Source organism: Eubalaena glacialis, chromosome 2 (assembly GCF_028564815.1).
Source record: "Eubalaena glacialis isolate mEubGla1 chromosome 2, mEubGla1.1.hap2.+ XY, whole genome shotgun sequence".
NCBI classification, from domain to species: domain Eukaryota; kingdom Metazoa; phylum Chordata; class Mammalia; order Artiodactyla; family Balaenidae; genus Eubalaena; species Eubalaena glacialis.
Window position 1 is genome coordinate 43,115,338 of NC_083717.1, and position 19,112 is coordinate 43,134,449.

Below are 19,112 nucleotides of genomic sequence, written 5' to 3' on the forward strand. Positions count from 1 at the left end.
AAACCACAACGGTCCAAGTATTTGAACTTCAGTGAACGTGTGGCCAATACAGATTCTGTTTTTCATCAATCACATTTTTTTTTGGCAGAGAGGGGAAGGACAGAGTTAAGGAGATTTCATGATTTTTCAGTGTGCTATAAGGAAACTCCTGGTATGCCTGTATTTACCACGGTGAAAAAGCAAAGTAGGAACAATAATGACAATTCTCTAGTTTCATTCCTCCTTTCTAAATCAGATGTATTCCTTCAGGGCTATCAAAGAGTATTTACATGTAAGATCCTTCTCCAGGCTTTGTGGCAGGAAGGATGGCTTTCTGAATGAATGATCTGGGTCCCCACTACAAGCTGGCTAGACTAAGAATGGTGTTGTAGAAGCTAAAGCTGTTTGTCAAATTTTCTTAGATTGTGCAGAATTTGGTGATTTCCTTCCCCTTCCTCCCTCTTTTTGTCTTCACCTGATAAATACAATCTGATTCCACACCTTTCATCTTTCTTACACAACATATAGCATTGGCCCCACTGCTTTTCCATGAGAATGCTTAGGTGGGGGCTGTCCTTTTGTGCATCTGTTGTCACTCCTCACCAGCTTTAGATGGGGATCAGCTCCTCTTTACATCTCTAGACTCAAACTAGAGCTTTTAGAAGTAGTCTAGATTTTCACGGAGATTTTGAAGTTAGAAGGAAGAGAAGTTTACATTGCACACCCTGGAGCAAATTTCTCAAATCCCTTTGAGCATACACTTTTCCCCCCAGCACTTCTGTCTTATTATTCCTCCCTTTTCTCTGACCCTCCCTTCCAAACCTCTGTTCCTTGGTCCTTTCTTCCCACTTCTGAATCATCCAGGTCTCTTAATCGCTCTACCCTTTATGATGAGCAATTTGGGTCTGTCCTGCTTCTACTTTCAAAATCTTCCAGATACCAAGACCCACCCTCCTTAGAGAGCTCTGGGGAGGGGGGGTTTAATAAAAATTTGTTCTTAGTATTTAGAAGACTTGGTTTCTTATCTTTGTTTTACCATTTATAAGATGTGTGAGATTATACAAAATTCTTCATGTCTTGGAACCAGTTTCCTTTCTGTAAAATGAAACTAACATCTGTTCTGTTATCTGGAGGATCATCAAAATATAAAATAACCATAGCTAATAAGTGCGGACCACCAACCATGCCCCAGGCACCATGATAAATGCTTTATGCATGAGGTTCCATTTACCTTATGATGTTGGAACTAAATATTATCACCCCTATTTCACAGACTATTAAATTGAGTATCTGAGCTGCTAAGTAACTTGCCCAAGGTTTTCCAGCTGGTAAGGAGAAGGGCTAGGATCGGAATTTGAGATATAAACCTCTGTACACAAAACCTAGAGAACCCAGAGAAGTACCTGGCCCAGGAAAGGGCTCATACCTGTTTGTTCACTGAGTGGGTGGAACTAGAGAAAATGCCTGTCTTTTAGATGATGGGAGACATCATGTGAGTTTCCAAATAACCCAGGATAATGTGAAGTCACTCATGATATTGGCCTTATTGGTATTTGACTCTGCTATACATCAAATGTCCCATGGAAGCATGCTAGTCTAGTACAGTGGCTTTGGAAAGAGATCAGGATTTAGGAACTGGGCAAGAACTTATGTTTTCTAAGTCTCCCTTTTCCTCCGTACTTTTTATAATTCTGATGTTCAAAACCACTCATGTTATAAGTTGCTGTAAAGATTCAACGAGACCATGAACTTGAAGTGTTTAACATATGATCTGGTTTAGACTAATAATTCATCACTTGTTGTCTATTAATGACAGCCACAACAATAAATAAGTAAATAATAACAAATTGATGAAATATCCCCATGAAAGTTCAAGTGATCTTGTTGCCCGGCTCCTCTGTTTAGTGGCTGCATGATTTTTACTGTTTCCATTGAATGGTTTAACATTGGCAGGTGGGGGATTTTGATAAACATATAGAAAGGGAGCCACAGGACTTGTATTTTAGTCACTTCTATTACTTCCTTGTTTTGTGGGCTAGAGCAAGTTACTTTTCTAAGCTAATCTCACTTGTAAAAATAACAGTGAAAACACCCGCCCTTCCTCCCAGCCCCCTACAGTGTGAGGTTCCATTGATACAATGTGTGTGATGGGACTTTATAAACTCTAAAGTGCTGTGTACATGTTATTTTTTTCTCCCTTGGATTTGGGAGCAGTGTTTTTCAGTTTCCTTTAAATGACCCAGCACTACACCCCTGGATACTAAATACATTTGCACATGAACATTTGGTTAATATTGGGAATGGCATTTGCAATCGATGTTTTCCCTTGAAGAGCAAAGTAAGCCATTGTGAGCTAAACTGTAGCAGTGCCATTTACAATAATAAGTTTATAGGAGCAATTGCTACCTTGCCTATTTTGCTAGAATAGCATAATAGAGACTATTTAAGGTGATTAGATCAGTAAAACACCAATTTGATAGAACAATCAAAGAAGAGAGTGAAAATAAACGGATGTTTGATATCCTGAATTTATAATCAGATCAAGAAAGAACAACCTATAAGAATAAGTACCATTTATTTGGGGGAGTGCTGTACACCAGTCACTTTCTAGGAACTTTCTCTAATGTTACTAACAACATTGTGATATAGGTATTACTATCCTCATTTTATAGATGAGGAAACTGAGGCTCAGAGGTTTAGGTCACTAGTCTGGTCCTCCTTGAATTCTGTTTTTCAGAGAATGGTACTGCCACCTACCCAGTTACACCAGCCAAAGTCCCACGAGTTAGCTTTGATATACCCCTTTCTCTCATTTCCCATATCCAATTTATTATTAAGGCTTATTGATTTTAGCTCTGAAAAATCCCCTAGATTCTGTTTACTCTTTCCAGCTACAGCATTACTAGGTCTTGTATAGATTACTGCACTGGCTTCCCACCTGTACACCTGTGTCCATGCTATCCCCCAGTCTGTTCTTCCTGCTTGGAGAACAGATCATGCCCCACATCCCCCATGCCACCTAGAACGAGGACAAACCTCCTTACCATGGCCACAGGCCCCTGTCCATTTCTCTGACCTCAGCATGTGCCCTACCCCTCAGCTCACTCAATCTCCCAGACAGGATGTGGTCCCTCTCAGCACAGCACCTTGCCTGGGATGAAGGCTCCTCCTCACTTCACTGACCTATTGTCCACTTATCCTTCTGATCTCAGCTCCAGCCGCCCTTCCTATGGGAAGTCTTTTCTGATCTTTGTAACTAGGGCAAACCCTCCTACTGGGTGCTCTCATAGTTCCAGAGACCTTTCTTGGCAGCACTTGTAATAGTTAACCCTTTGCATTAACTTGGGTGACAGGTGTGTTAGTGTCTGGCTCTGCCTCTGAAGGGTAAAGATAAAAGGCAGGGATAGTATCTGTTTGCATTACTAGAGCCTAGTGTGCCCAGTAACATATTGTTGAGCAAATGAATGACTTGGGCAAGGCATTGCAGCTAGAAGTGATGGATTTTGGATTTAAACTCACTTCTTTCTGGCTCTAAGGCTCTAAAGACTTTGCCCTTAACACCATTCACTTTCAGGCAGTGTCATTTTAGCAGTGGGACTGATAAGTGTACTTTATGCTAAGATCAAACATATTTTGGTTCCATCAGATAAAGTTTGATTTTTAAAAAAAAGGATTATTAAGAGCAGATTTGATAAGCAGAGTTTCCTGAACAAAGTGTCTGGATTTTGTATTAAAGAGAAATGTAATGAAAATGGATCAACCTGGGCTGATGGGAGGGGTGGGAGTTGGAGAGTGAAGGAGAGCAACTCCATCTGTACTGCCCTTGACCCTTGCTCTCTTCTTCATTCTGCCTGGAACTGGCACCCTGAGTGCTGTAAGATAAGGATGAGTTATCTCCCTTGGACTGTGTGTGCATTGGGCCATGCGTGAGTGGCACAACTTCTGTGAATGAATGAAGCTGTGTAATTAAGGAATTTGTAGAAAATTGCAAGTGTGCATTATTGTTCTGTCCTAGTACTTCTCCCCAAGCTACATTTTCTTAAATTTGCTTTTATTTACCACTGACACTGACAGCAGGATGGAAGGGAGGGAGAGAGAGGACAAGTGTTAAAACTTTTAGTTCTTGGTTTCAGCTCTGCTACAAACTAACAAAACTGATTTTGATCAACCCTGTTAACCTTTCTGGGCTTCGGTTTCCTCATCTGAAAAATCAGTGATGGTCTGAATTCCTTTCAACTCTCACACTCTCTCCCCCCACTGTTGAAATATTTATGGAAGCCATTGTTCTCTTATTCTTTCTAGTGGACGTTGAGGCTTCTGTATTACAAAGGGGCGGTCTCCAACCTAAATGACCCTTCAAGCAAATTAAATTTTTAATCATTTCCACCTGGTAAGTGAAAAGGCTCAAGGAAAGAGCTAGCTGTCAATAACTCTGTGGATGGCAAATTAATTCAGTGGAATAGAATCTGAGCAAACACGTGCTTACACAGCCATAATTTGCCTTTTATTTCCTTTGCAACTTAGAAGAAAGTGAATAATTTCCAATGAGCCTCTCATCTGAACATATTGAAAAAACATGTCATTAGCAAAACGAGAATTTAGTGGCTTGATTACCATATATCTCCAAGTATGTGGAGCAGTCATTTTTCTGTTGGGGGTAATTAGTTGAGCAGAAAGATGCAAAATCTTGGGGGCAGCAAAATCCTTAAATGGGTCTTAAATGGGTATTGAGAAAGCAAAATGAGAAGAGGAGCGCATAGGAGGTCATTAAATAACTAGGGAAGGGGTCAGCTGCATTTCCTATGGCTATCAGATGCAAATCCCTAAAGCAATGAAGATGAAATTGTGGACTGAAATGTGTTTGTAGGGTCTCATTAACCCAAGAAAAGTGCAGAAGACAAAGGGTTAAAAGATATGAAAATTTTAAAATTCATTATTTAATTTGCTTATCTGCCTTTGAAGCCTTCCAACTTTCACTCTCACTTTTTTTCCCTGTTGTGTAAGGCCACCCTGGCTTATCAGCTAGCTACAAGGGCAACCTTGGCAAATTGCTTAAATTCTCTAAACCTCATTTTTTTGATTTGTACACTTTGGGGCAATAATCCTTGATTTTTCTGGCTTGAGTCCTCGCTGTTCAGACCTCCTAAGATAATGGATTGCTTATGTGCTTTATAAAACTCATCACCCAACATACACTGTGGGCAAATTCAGGTGACTGAGGGCAGTTGCTTCCTGGGGTTAGGCTGGTACTAATGGAATGGAGTGGAGAGCAGTGGCAGAGGAGAGGGTTGTAGAATTTTCCTAGACTCTTTTTTTCCTTCAGAAAATAACATTGCTCTTATAATTGAGGACACCTACCTGCATGTGTCTACAGAAATTCTAAGGTTGTCAGAGCTTTGCATTGACTCTAGAGCAGAACTTCAGCATTGCTGGAGCAGTGCCATCATTTTACCTTATAGACTGTAGTTAACAGGCTGCTCACGGCCTCCTTAACGGGCAAGAATCTTGTCCAGGGTGGGGAGTCAGGAGGCTGGGATCACATTGTCCTTCCTTCAGGCTGGGAAGTCCCAGGAGAGCATTACTAAAAACTTAATTGGAACATATATCACAGTAATAAGGAATCCATCTCTTGAAGACTTCCTAGGAGAGTTCCTGAAGATTTATAAAAGACACTGCATTGATTAAATGGCTCTGATGCTTCCTTCTTAGTGGAAACAACTCAGGTCACCAGGCCACTTAGAAACTTATGTTCTCCCTTTCCTTGATGAATTGGGAGATTAGAATTGACATATATACACTAATATGTATGAAATGGATAACTAATAAGAACCTGCTGAATAAAAAAATAAAGAAAATAAAATTCAAAAATTCATAAATAAATAAATAAATTAATTAATTAAAAAAAAAACCAACTTATGTTTCCCCTTTCCTAATAACCACCTCCCCACCATAGAAATTACTTAGGGAATAGCTCATGCTATTTAACTCAATATTTTGATTAGCAGAATGAGCATTCACAGAATATCAATATAAATTGCAATATCATAACTAACTTCATTTAAAAACTATTTGACTCTAATTCAACTTTTCTTTAAAAACAGATTTTATTTTTTTGGTAACTTAGTTCATCACTAGGAACATGAATGTTTTACAATGCTGAAAAAAATTTGACTTTCTTTTCATTTAAAACCTATAGCTTTTTATTTAGCCCAACTTTTCCAAACATATTATTTTCCCACTATGGAATAATGAGTATTTAGAGAAAAATATGAAGAAACAAAGGCACCTATAATCCCAACTCCAAGGGTTAACAACTCTTAATATCTTATTCTAGTACTAGTTCTTCATGCTGTGTCTATATTTCATATAGTTTCATCATATGTCATAAAGGTTGCATATTGTAACTTTAATGCATTTTTATTGTTATAAATAAAACACATGTTTTATGTGTACAAATATAACATATAGAAAACTATAAAAAAGAAAATTAAAGTCATTTAGAATCTTACCTTTTAGAGATAATCGCCATTAAAATTCGGGTGTCTATTCTCAGAATATTCTTTCCCATGTCTTTGCTCTTTTTCCATCTTATTGAATATTTCAAAAATGCAGAAAAGACAGAGAATACTATAACAAATATTTATGTACCCATCATCAAAATTTTTAAAATATGGATATTTTTCTCCATATACTTCAGAATCTTTTAATTTTTCTGTTGTCTAATGCCCCTCCTCCTCCCCATTTTTGTCAAAACAAAACATTATAGATACAGTTGAAGCTCCCTATGCTCAATTTTATCTTGTCAAGATTATTGAAATGTATAGCTCTAGTCTATTTAATTTCCCTGCTGAATAATCTACCACATGGACACACCACAATGTGTAAGTACTACAATCTTGCCATGTGCATTCTTGTGTAGATCTCTTGAGAAGAATCTCTCTTAAGTATGTGGAATTGCTAACATGTAGGGTAGGCTTGTCTCCAACTTTACCAGGAATTGACTAATTGTCTAAAGTGGTTATAACAATTTGTATTCCCACAAGTGACATTGGGTAGCTTGTTTTGTTTTTAGCTTCACTTGGTATTGTTAAGCTTTAAAATTTTTGCCAAGCTTAAGAGTGTAAAATGGTATATTTAATTTAATGTTACATATACCTTGTTATTGATGATAAATGTAACCTTTATTTCTAAGTCACAACTGGCATTTTGTTTTCAATTCAAATCATATGAGTTGAATATCAACTCATACATCAACATATCAAATGCAAGGTTTCCCGAGGTTGCTACTCAGGACTGCAGATGGATCTGGCTGCCCATATCCACCTTCTCCAGCTCTACACCACCAGCATTAATATTCCTGCCTTCCAGTTCTAGTGTTCTTCCTCAGGGACTGGGAAGGTCCTAGCTATAGAAATCAACTGCAGTAATAAGGAGGATTCTATCAAAGCAACTTTATGGCCTTCTTACCTAGTAATCATGTAGATATTAAAATACTATATTTATAAAAATTACACAAGTTATACATGAAAACATACAATACCAAAGCATATTAAAAGTACATGCCCCCCTTGGAAGGGGGCTGGCAGGATGAATTGGGAGATTGCGATTGACATTTATACACTACTATGTATAAAACAGATAATGAATGAGAACCTACTGTATAGCACAGGGAACTCTACTCAATGCTCTGTGGTGACCTAAATGGGAAGGAAATCCAAAAAAGAGGGGTTATATGTATATGTATTGCTGATTCACTTTGCTGTACAGCAGAAACTAACACAACATTGTAAAGCAACTATACTCCAATAAAAATTTATTTAAAAAAGTACAAGCCCCCCTTAATTCTCCTTCTTCCCCAGTAGAGAATGGCTTGTAGATAACCTCTACTCGTTCCTTCATATTTGTGTATATGTACAAATGCAATGAATATTCTTGAACATGACTCCTTGGGCCCATGAGTAGAAGTTGAATGTGATTTTTTAACTTAATGTTATTTGTCAACATCTGCACAGTATTCTGTAATATGAAAGTGTCATAACTAACCTAACTCTTCTAATGGTGGCATTTAGGTTGCTTCCAGTTATCCATTATTGTCAACAATGTTGCTGAAAACATTCTTGTAAATGTCTTTGGATATCAGTGTGAGAATTGCCTTGTGAGAAATTCCTAGAAGTGCTATTTACATCCTAATTTTTTAAGTTCCTGTGGAATTGGTGACTTCTAAGTAGGTTTTGGACATGGTACCTAGATTCTTTGAGTTTTATGTTCTGTATAATATGGCAGAAGTAATAGTAACTACCTGGCAGGGTAGGTTTGGGGATGAAAAGAGATAATGTGTAGAGGGACCATACATAGAGTTTGGACCACAGTAGGTATTCAATCAGTGTTTGTTCTTTCACTTCCTTCTCCTTTTACCTCAGCTCCTAGCAAAGGGAAAGGGTGAAAAACAGGGAAATAAAACACATTCCCATTTGTATCAGACTTTGTCTAGAGCTGGCATTCTTCTCAAATATCTTTAACAGGCTCCCAGGGAGAGAAGAAATCTATTTTCTATTCAGAATATAACAGGAAACATAACAGATGGAAAAATGCTTCTACCCTCTGTGTGAAAAGCCATCATGTTGATTATATTTATCAAATGGTAAAGTGAGGCATAAAGGCAGTACTTAATCATTCTTGTTTTCTCATTATCAGCTTCCCACTGCTCTTATTTTTTCCATCTGGGAATAATTGTAATAACAAGGAAAAAACAATAACATAGCACTATAAAAACTTTATTGAATGTGCTGGATCTAGTAAGAAGCAATCAGAAATGGTTTATTTTCCCCCTCTATCCTTAAAATTTGCCCTATGGACTTATTACATATCCATTGGATGAAGTCTTTGGGATCCCATATTTTCCTGAGCAATTTTAGGTTTAAAGAATTCTGTCCAGTTTAATTTCAAAATTCAAAAATCTCATCTAATTTCAAAATTCAAAAAACTTTATTTTTCCTCACATATTTTAATACAGAGAATAATCAATGAGAAATAATGGAAGGAGGTATATCTAAAAATTTGATTGGTAATTTTAAATGGAATCATAAAAAATTGAAATAATCCAAAAGAAGTCAGGGAAAAAAGGAACAGGGACAAAAGCAGGGAGGATAAAAAGCAAGGAGGACAAATAATAAAATGGTGGACCCAAATCTAATCACATTGTTGAATTACCAATAAAGCAATATTTACTAACTTAAGTGTTAACAAACTACACACTCTAAAAAATTTAGAGATTGCCAGAACTGATTAAAAAATCCCCCAAGACTCAATTATATACTGTCTATAAGGGGCTCACTTTAAATGTAGATAGTTTAAAGTAAATATATTTTAAAAAGCATACTATGACAGAAAGTGATAAAAGTCAGGAGTAGCAGTATTGATATCAGATAAAATATGCTTCAAGTCAAAGAGATAAAGAGGAATGTTTCATGATAGTAAAAGAGTCAATTCACTGAGAAGATGTAAAAAATTTTTAAAAAGTACCTAATAACCAAGCTTCAATCTACATGAAGCAGAAATAGATAGAATTAAAGGGATAAATAGACAATCTGTAATTTTCATTGGTGATTTTAACACTCATCTCTCAAGCAATTGATAGATCAACTAGACAAAATATTAGTAAAGACAGATGATCAGGACACCATTAACCATCTTGAATTAACTTATAGAAGACTACACCCAACAACCACTTTTTTTTCAAGTGTGTATGGTATTCACCAGGATAGATCACTGTCTGGGTCATACAAAAGACTCAATAGATTAAATCAAATTGAAATCATACAGAGTTTATTCCCTGACCATAATAAAATCAAAATAGATATCAACAATAAGATATCTAGGAAAGTCTCAAATATTTGGAGATTAAATATAATCCATGAGTCAAAGAAAAAATCATAAGAGAAAATAGAAAACATTGCAATCTGAATGGTAATGAAAATAAAACACATCAACATTTGTAGAATACAGCTATAGTGGTGATTAGAGGGAAATTTATAGCTATACATGTTTATATTAGAAAAAAATGAAAGGCCTAAAATCAATGGCCTGAAAAAGATAGGGGGGGAAAAAAAAAAGCAACAAAAACCCCCAGGAAGCAGCATGAAGGGAATTATAAAGATAAAAGTTCAGACACCAGCCAAATCAAAAAAGAACATAGAGAAAACAAAGCAAAAGTTGGCTCTATGAAAAGATCAAAATTAATAAATCACTAGTTACTCTGATCATGAAAGAAAGAGAAAACATGAATTCTCAATATCAGAAGTGAAGAGGAGTTATCACTACAGATCCTACAGACATGAAAAGGATGATAAGAGACTATTATCAACAATTTTATGGTAACAAATTCAACAACTTGGATGAAATGAACAAATTCTTTGAAAAATACAACTTACAAAAACCGACACAGGATCTAGCAGAAAAAAATTGATAAATTAAAAACTTCTGCTAATCAAAAGATACATTAAGAAAATAAATATGCAAGCCACAATCTGGGAGGAAATATTTATAAATCCATTTGCTGACAAAGAACTGGTTTCCAGGATATATAAAGAATTTTTATAACCAGACAATAAAAGATAAAAAAAATCCTCCAGAAGGGGAAATGATTTCAAGAGACACTTCACAAAGATGATATACAAATAGGAAAAGTGCTCAATATCCTTAGTCATCAAGGAAATACAAATTAAAACCACAATAAGACACCAGTACACACCCACCAAAACGGCTGTTTGGAAAGACTAAATACCAGTGTTGGTAAGAACGTGGAGCAACTGGAACTCTGCTATATTGTTGGTGAGAATATAAAATAGTACAACCACTTTGGAAAATTTCTGGAATTTTCTTAAAAAACTAACTATATACCTACCTTAAAAATTCAATAATTTCACTGTGAGGTATTTGCTCAAGACTAATGAAGACGTATATTTAAAAAAAGAGGCTTGTAGAAGAACATAACAGTTTTATTCATAATAGCCAAAAACTTGTAACAGTCCTAGTGTCCATAAACAGAAGAATGGATAACCAAACTATAGTCATTTATACCATGGAATATTACTCAGCAATAAAAATAAAAGAACCATTGATATTTGCAATAATATGGATGAATGTCAAAAGCATTTTGTTGGCTGAAAGAAGACATACCAAAGAATGATTGCTATATGGTTCCATTTACATAGAATTCTAAAATTTGGCAACCCTAATCTAGACTGGAAGATAATCCAAGAGTATAAGAGTGGAGATTGATTGAGAGGGGACATGAAGGGACTTTTTGGGATTATGGTAATGTTCTTTATTTGATAGAGTTTTAGGTTACACATATATATGCATTTGTCAAAACTCAGCAAATATATAATTAAGATTTATATATTTCATTGTATGTAAATTTTACATAAAAACTGTGCTGAACTCTAATAATGCATGCTGAGATATTCAGGGGATAAATAGTGATGTCTCCAATTTACTTTGAAATGCATACAAACTAAGATGGACTAATGGATGGATAGAGAGATGAATAGATATGTGATAAAACAAGAATCTAGATGGTAGGTATATAGGTGTTCACTGTAAAATTTTTTCAACTTTTGCAGTATGTCTGAAAATCTTCATAATAAAAATATTGGTGAAAACTCCTCTTCACCCCTCCCCCTCTTTGTGACAGCTTCAGCCTGAGAAATTTGCAGTGGGGAAGGGAGAGGAGGGCCATGTGTATGGCTGCTGTTTGTCCACTCACTACCTCTTCTTAGTGGTGGTTTCTGGCCATTCTAGGACTGGCTAAGACGGGAGTAGGCAGGAGAGACAAAGGAACAGATATCTTATGAATAAGTTGGTTGTATTTTGGCCTCCCCTTCTGGGTGCAGATGTGTATTTGCATCTCTTTCTTATGGGACCTATGTGTGGCTTCCTCAGAGATTCCCTCGGTAAGGATCTCTGACTGCAGTTCACTAATTTACACAATAAATTTTCTGGGTGGTCACTTATAACCCACCTACCATCTACCTTTGATGGCACAGTGCAGGCTTTTTCTGCTGAGGTTACCTCATTACTGGCGGGAAGCTTTTTTGTGGCAGTCTTTTTCAAGATCTACAGTTGGTTCCCTATTGTGGAGTCCATATTTGGCCCATGGAAAACATACACTTTTGTCCAGCATAACTTGAAGTATGGGTTACTCCCAATTCAAGTCTTTCTCTCCTCTCTGCCCACTTCATCCAATCCAATGTCTTGTCTTTGGACTTTATTCAGTTGTGAATAGCAGCCCTTGAGTTCTTCAAACTTTCGAACACTTAATCTGTCTGAGTGGTTGTTTTGAGGTTCCTCTTCATGCAGTTCACTTACCTTAAAATGTCAGGGGAGCATTTTCCCACCTATGGGAAAGGTGTAAGGAGGGGGTACACACACAACCCTTTTAATGAAGTCCTCATTCTAAGCCCCCAGTGAAATTTTAGTCTTTTCTTATAAAGCTTGGAGGTGGAAAATAGTCTATACTGGCGTAACTGGTTTTTGACTCTGCCCTTTGCAAGTCTTGCATAGAAGGTTTAGAACCTGACTTTAAATGAGAGGTTTCTTGACAACTATTGTTTGGTTCTTAAACTTTGGCTCTAATGCAAAGCTTGGAGAAGATAGCAAGTATCCATTATCCTGTAACAATAGCTGATCTGTTTCTCTTCACTGTCTCATGTATAGCAGAATATTTATGAGGTACAGATGTTTGCAGAAAAGTACTTTGGAAGTAGGAGTCAGAACCTTAATGGTGGAAAGGGGTCTTTCAGAATTTCTAATCCTACTCCTTCTCTTCACAGAGGAGACACGGAGATGTGATGTGTTTGCCTGGGAAAACACAACAAGTAACAAGAGAGATTAACTAATTTCTGGTTCACAGCTCAGAAATCAGCTTTTTACATCCTCCCCTCTGACAGGGAGATAAGAATTAAGGCAGCAATTTTCCTCCAATTTCTGAGCCTATACTCCACTGCTCCACGCGTTGAGCCTTTGAACTGTGAGTGGCCAAGAGCAGAGCACCATCCCTGGAGAACCCTAATAGGACCTTCAGGTCACCTGAAACTGGTTGCACTGCCCATCATTTGAGCAGTTGCTTCTTTAAAAGAGGAATTAGCCTGAAGGGCTTCATCTGGCTTTATGAGTCAGCTGGCAAAAGACCAAGTGACTCTGAGCTAGGGTTGCAGAGAAAAGGCGCCATTTGTCTGACAGACTGGAGGGGCAGAGTGATGGGACCTCTTGATTACCAGTTGAAAAACTGTGCTTGGGCTCATCAGGAACTCTGCCTCCATTAAATGCAGGAATGCTTTTATCGTCTGTATTTCAGGGAGGGTCTCTTTGCTTCTTGTCCTTCTTCTGAAGGGTGGGGCAGAAACTGCATTTGAAGCACTTGCTATGAGGGGTGGTAATTGGTAAACTCAGGTTGCAGTGAGTAACCCCAAGTCAGAGCTGCTATTGGCAAAAGCCTTAACAGTGTGGTCTGGATCCTTTTGTTTGTCCCACTGGCCAGGGCTGTGATTGTTTGAGGGTCATCCATATGGTGTGATCTCAGAGGGGAAGGAACTATTTTATTCAACATTCCTTGAGTGTAGGCTCGGAACTTTATGTTCATTACTTTGTTTCAGACTCATGATGGCCTTAATACTATACTTTCCTTTTACAGATGAAACATTAAATAACTTGCCCAGGATCACAAGTCAGAGGTAGAGAGGCCAACTTCTTCAGGCAATCCATGAGACCTTCCCCCAAGAACACGGAGATAAAGGCAATAGCTTTGACCTTACAGTTAAACTAATCAAATTGACATTTAACGGTAAGCAATAGATTGCCTCCTGTAGCCCCAAGAAGAGCCACTTGACTATATCTAATCAGTAATAGAAATGCTTCTACCAAAGAAATATGTGATCAGAATTCATGGGCAGCAGTGGAACAGACGAATATGGGAAAGAGAGCTGTAAGCCCTGGAAGGTATTGGAAGGGACTTCTCCCAGTGCACCCTGACCCTGGCATGGGGGTGGTGGTGGTGGGAGAATTGGAGACATGTTGGTCAAATGGTACAAACTTGCAGTTAGGAGATGAATATGTTCTGGAGATCTAATGCACAGCATATTGTCTATAGGCAACAGTACTGTATTATATGCTTCAAAGTTGCTAAGAGACTAGATCTTAAATGTTCTCCACAAAAAAGAAACAGTAATTATATGACTGATAGAAGTGTTAACTAACGCTAGGGAAGTAATCATATTGCAATATATAAGTGTATCAAATCAACATGTAGTACACCTTAAACCTACACAATATTATATGTCAATTTTATCTTAATTAAAAAATCATCACACAAGCCTAGAAAAATAAAAATACAAAAATCTCTTCTTTTTCTGGAAAAAATATGGGTATAAATCCACTCTGTTGGTTTGCACCACTCTGCCCTAGGGAAGGCCACAACATTTTGTTTGAAATACCTTCATCAGTGTTGAAACCTTTCATTTTGGTGAGCAGAATTGATTTAAAATTGTCTTATAACAGGTTTGTTAACTGGGGAGAGAAATCCAGTTTTGGAGTTTTTGGTATAAGAAGGCATTTGCTGGGGCTCTGAGGGAACTTTTGGGACATTCTCAAACAGACCTCTGCACAGACAAGGGCCTACAAGAGAGGGAAATCCCAGCATTCCAAATCTATCCCACCCCAGCTGTTGGTGTAATAGAGGGAGGGGCAGGACTGGGGAGGTTCCTTTATCCATGGCAGTCAGCCATTCCCAGTTATATGACCTGCACCTGTCAATCAGTTGGCCTCTGTGGATTTCCTGATGGGTATGGATTGTACAACATATTAATGCTCTCCCTTCCCCTCCCTTCGCACTGCCCTGACTGTGCTCCTTCCGTATCTTTAATCAACTATGCAGTGTAAACACCTATTTAAATAATATATGTAATGAAAATGATTGGGAAACAGTATTCTAATGACTACTGATGGGGCGGGGTGAGGGGGCCATCAACAAGGAGTCCATATATGCTCTTCCAAAGTGGAGAGCCCTAGGCAATGTTGGAAGGATGAAAATTATGTGTTGACCTCCTTCTTATTTGTGATGTCAACCTCTCTCATCTCTCCCTGATACCTTCTCCTTTTGGTTCCAACCAAAGTCCTTCTTCCACCTTCCTCTTTTTCTAGATATAGGATTGCTTTTCTGTGTTGGATATGTCATATATCTGTGTATATTTGTGCGTATGTGGAGACAAAAAGTTGTCTTTTAACTTTTAACATGCATATTGTTTAAAGGGTCAAGTAATTCCATAAGGCTTATCATGACCTCTAGCGTTCTCCTGCCTCCAGTGTCCCCATTCTGTGCTCTTCAAGGTAATCACTTTCAATTCTTGTAGCTTCTTCTTTTGGTATTTGCTTTCATATCTCTAAATAATATGCTATTCTGTTACTGCTTTATTTTGGAGGATTTAAGCATTCTCTAATTTCTCTTTTCACTACTTTTCTGTATACAGGCACATTTCTTATCCTCCCCTCCAGCCCATCCTCCTCAAATAGCTCTATCATTTTGGTTAGATCAATGTCCAACAGTTACATTTTTATGGCCATATATATATATATATATATATATATATACACACACACACACACACATGTATGCTATTCATAGCAGAGCCATATATGCTATGATAAATTTTCCTTTCTGGCATAATATTTTCTTTCTCTGAAGTTAATAATTACTTCCTGTGATGTTTAGTTTTCTGTGTAGTTAAATCATTCTCAACCTCTCCCTGTTGCTTGATTCTCTTCCAGTTACTTTAAAGCACACCAAGTATTCCATGAATTTTATATGCTTGGAGTCATCTCTCCTAGAGCTTTTTCCTTGTTCCAGTATGGAATGATTGCTTTCTAGTTACCGGCACTGTTGTCAACCTGGAGTCTCCCTTTACCATCAACATGGGAATTGCTTTGCCTTTTTTATTGGGTTGGACCTCTATTTCTTAGATCCCATATATTTCTTAGTTCCTTTTTTTACTCCCTCATTTTGGTGGAACACGTCTTCCAATAGCTTCCTGATAAGGGATACATTGAAGCAAATTTCTTCTGAAAAATGACTTTATTCTTTCTTACACTTTAATGATTAGTTCAGTATTTCCCCTTCAAATTTGGAAGATATTACTCCATTAATTTTTAGCTTCTGGCATTGCTATTAAGAAACTTGAAACCATTGTGATTCTTGATCCTTTGTAAATAATATGTTTTTGTTTTTGTTTTTTTCTTTCTGGAAACTGACAGGATCTTCTCTTTGCTCTATCTTCCAATGTTTTGAGATGGTGTATCTTGGTGTGGGTTTTTCCAGGTGTTTCAATCTGGGAAATGATGTCTTTCGACTTCAAGAAATTTTCTTTATGTTTTTGGGTGTCTTGTTCATTTTCTCTCTGTTTTATGTCTCTGTCTCTTTTTCTCTCTCTTACTGGAATTCTGATGTTATGGGTGTTGAATCCCTTCTAATTTTCTTGCTTTTTTTCTCCTATTTTCAACTTTTTCTTTTAGCTTTATTTCTGGGGAAAATAAAAAGCTTTTACTCAATTTTGTCTCCCTATTTTAATGAGAATTTTAAAATACTCTGCTTTCATATTCTTAATTTTAAAGAACTTCCTCATTCTGTGGATTGAGTTCTTGTTTTGTGAAAATAACATTTGTTTTTATCTCTTTGAGAATATTCGTGATGGGCTTTTGAAGATTTTATCTCTTTACACAGTCCTTTTTCATCCAGGTGGTTTTTATTTGTCTTTTTGCTGTGGTTTCTGCCTTTTATGTTTCCTCAGATATCTGGTGACCCTTAGCTGTCTGTTTCTGTTAAAAAACGGAGCTCCTAAAGCTGTTAGAACTCTGTGTTTGTGGGTTTCCTTGGAAGGTAGTCAGGCTGGGCCAGTTTTTGGGAAATGTACCCCAATACCAGCATCTTTAGATATCTTCAGTTGGGCAGGTAAGATTCTCTCCAGAGAAGAATCTTCTTATTTCCTGCCTGAGTGTCTGCTATCCTCTTTGCAACCAGTTAGGAGGAAAAGCTGGAGGATATCAGTATTCACTATATAAATGATCACTTATTTCTATTGTTTTCAGCACTTTGTGTATGGAGAGCTCCTGCTGAGAGACCCTGTAGGAAAGAAACTTCCAGGTGATGCCACCTTAAGGGAGGGGCAGAGCTGGTAGAAGTTCTGGGCTCTGCTGCTACTTAAATAGAATTCAACCCTATTTTCTTCCTTACTTTCACCTCTTGAGCTTTTAGGGGATTCTGGTTGCTTTCCCATTGCTGGCTTAGGGTTCAGCATTCCTGGGTCTGCTATGTCAGGTACCACTTATACTTTCTGCTTCCCAACTTCCTAAGTGCTGTAGGTATTGTCTTTTCTCTTCTTCTTATCCTTGAGGGTTTATTTTTTTTTTAAGATCCTCTCACTGTGACTTTAATGTAATGTAAAGAAGGAATGGAGGCATGTGCATTTATTCAATTGCCTCTCTTAGCCAAAGTCTATATATTTCTCTTAGAGTAAAAGTCTTAAGCATTCCATGTTTCAATTAATTAGTATTTTACATATGCATTCTGCTTTGATGAAGGAGAAAGAGAGTGAGAGAAAGAGACAGAGAGAGACAGAGAAGAAGGAAGGAAAACATGATATTGTAATTAAAAAAACCCACTGGTCTGTTTTTGGAATCAATATGGATTTAGCCCTGTTTCCTGTTTAAAAAAAGTGATGTTCAGAAAATGATCCCGAATCAGTCCTGGGGCAATGCGGAAGATACATTTGCGTTCAGTTTATAACCCTTCAGCTGAAAGAATAAATATTGTAAAACACACTTTCAAAAAGAGTTTCTGATTAACTCACAAAAAATTGGGCATGGAGGGTAGCCCATGCACCTCTGGCTAAGTCAGGGTTTGTAGTGATTTTCTCTGCATCAATGAGTTGTCCTTTATATTACTGTACTTTTTCTTCAACTTAACTTCAAAAAGAGAAAATGGAGGTGGAGAACAGTTGAAATAAAAGGAACAGATCACCCATAACCTGTCTCCTTTTCCTCCCACCCCCAAACAACCATTGTTAACATCTTGCTATGTTCTCTTCCTATACGTTTTTTCCTAGGCCCTTTTTTTTTTAACTTCTTTATTGGAGTATAATTGCTTTACAATGGTGTGTTAGTTTCTGCTGTATCACAAAGTGAATCAGCTATACGTATACATATATCCCCATATCCCCTCTCTCTTGTGCTTCCCTTCCACCCTCCCTATCCCACCCCTCTAGGTGGTCACAAAGCACAGAGCTGATCTCCCTGCGCTATGTGGCTGCTCCCCATTAGCTATCTATTTTACATTTGGTAGTGTGTTTATGTCCATGCCACTCTCTCACTTCATCCCAGCTTACCCTTCCCCCCTCCCCATGTCCTCAAGTCCATTCTCTAGTAGGTCTGTGTCTTTATCCCCGTCTTGCCCCTAGGTTTTCATGACCATTTTTTTTTTTTTTTTTAGATTCCATATATATGTGTTAGCATACAGTATTTGTTTTTCTCCTTCTGACTTACTTCACTCTGTATGACAGATTCTAGGTCCATCCACCTCACTACAAATAACTCAATTTCGTTTCTTTTTATGGCTGAGTAATATTCCATTGCATATATGTGCCACATCTTCTTTGTCCATTCAGCTGTCGATGGACACTTAGGTTGCTTCCATGTCCTGGCTATTGTAAATAGAGCTGCGATTAACATTGTGGTACATGACTCTTTTTGAATAATGGTTTTCTCAGGGTATATGCCCAGTAGTGGGATTGCTGGGTTGTATAGTAGTTCTATTTTTGTTTTTTAAGGAACTTCCATACTGTTCTCCATAGTGGCTGTATCAATTTACGTTCCCACCAACAGTGCAGGAGGGTTCCCTTTTCTCCACACCCTCTGCAGCATTTATTGTTTGTAGACTTTTTGATGATGGCCATTCTGACCGGTGTGAGGTGATACCTCATTGTAGTTTTGATTTGCATTTCTCTAATGATTAGTGTTGTTGAGCATCCTATCATGTGTTTGTTGGAAATCTGTATATCTTCTTTGGAGAAATGTCTATGTAGGTCTTC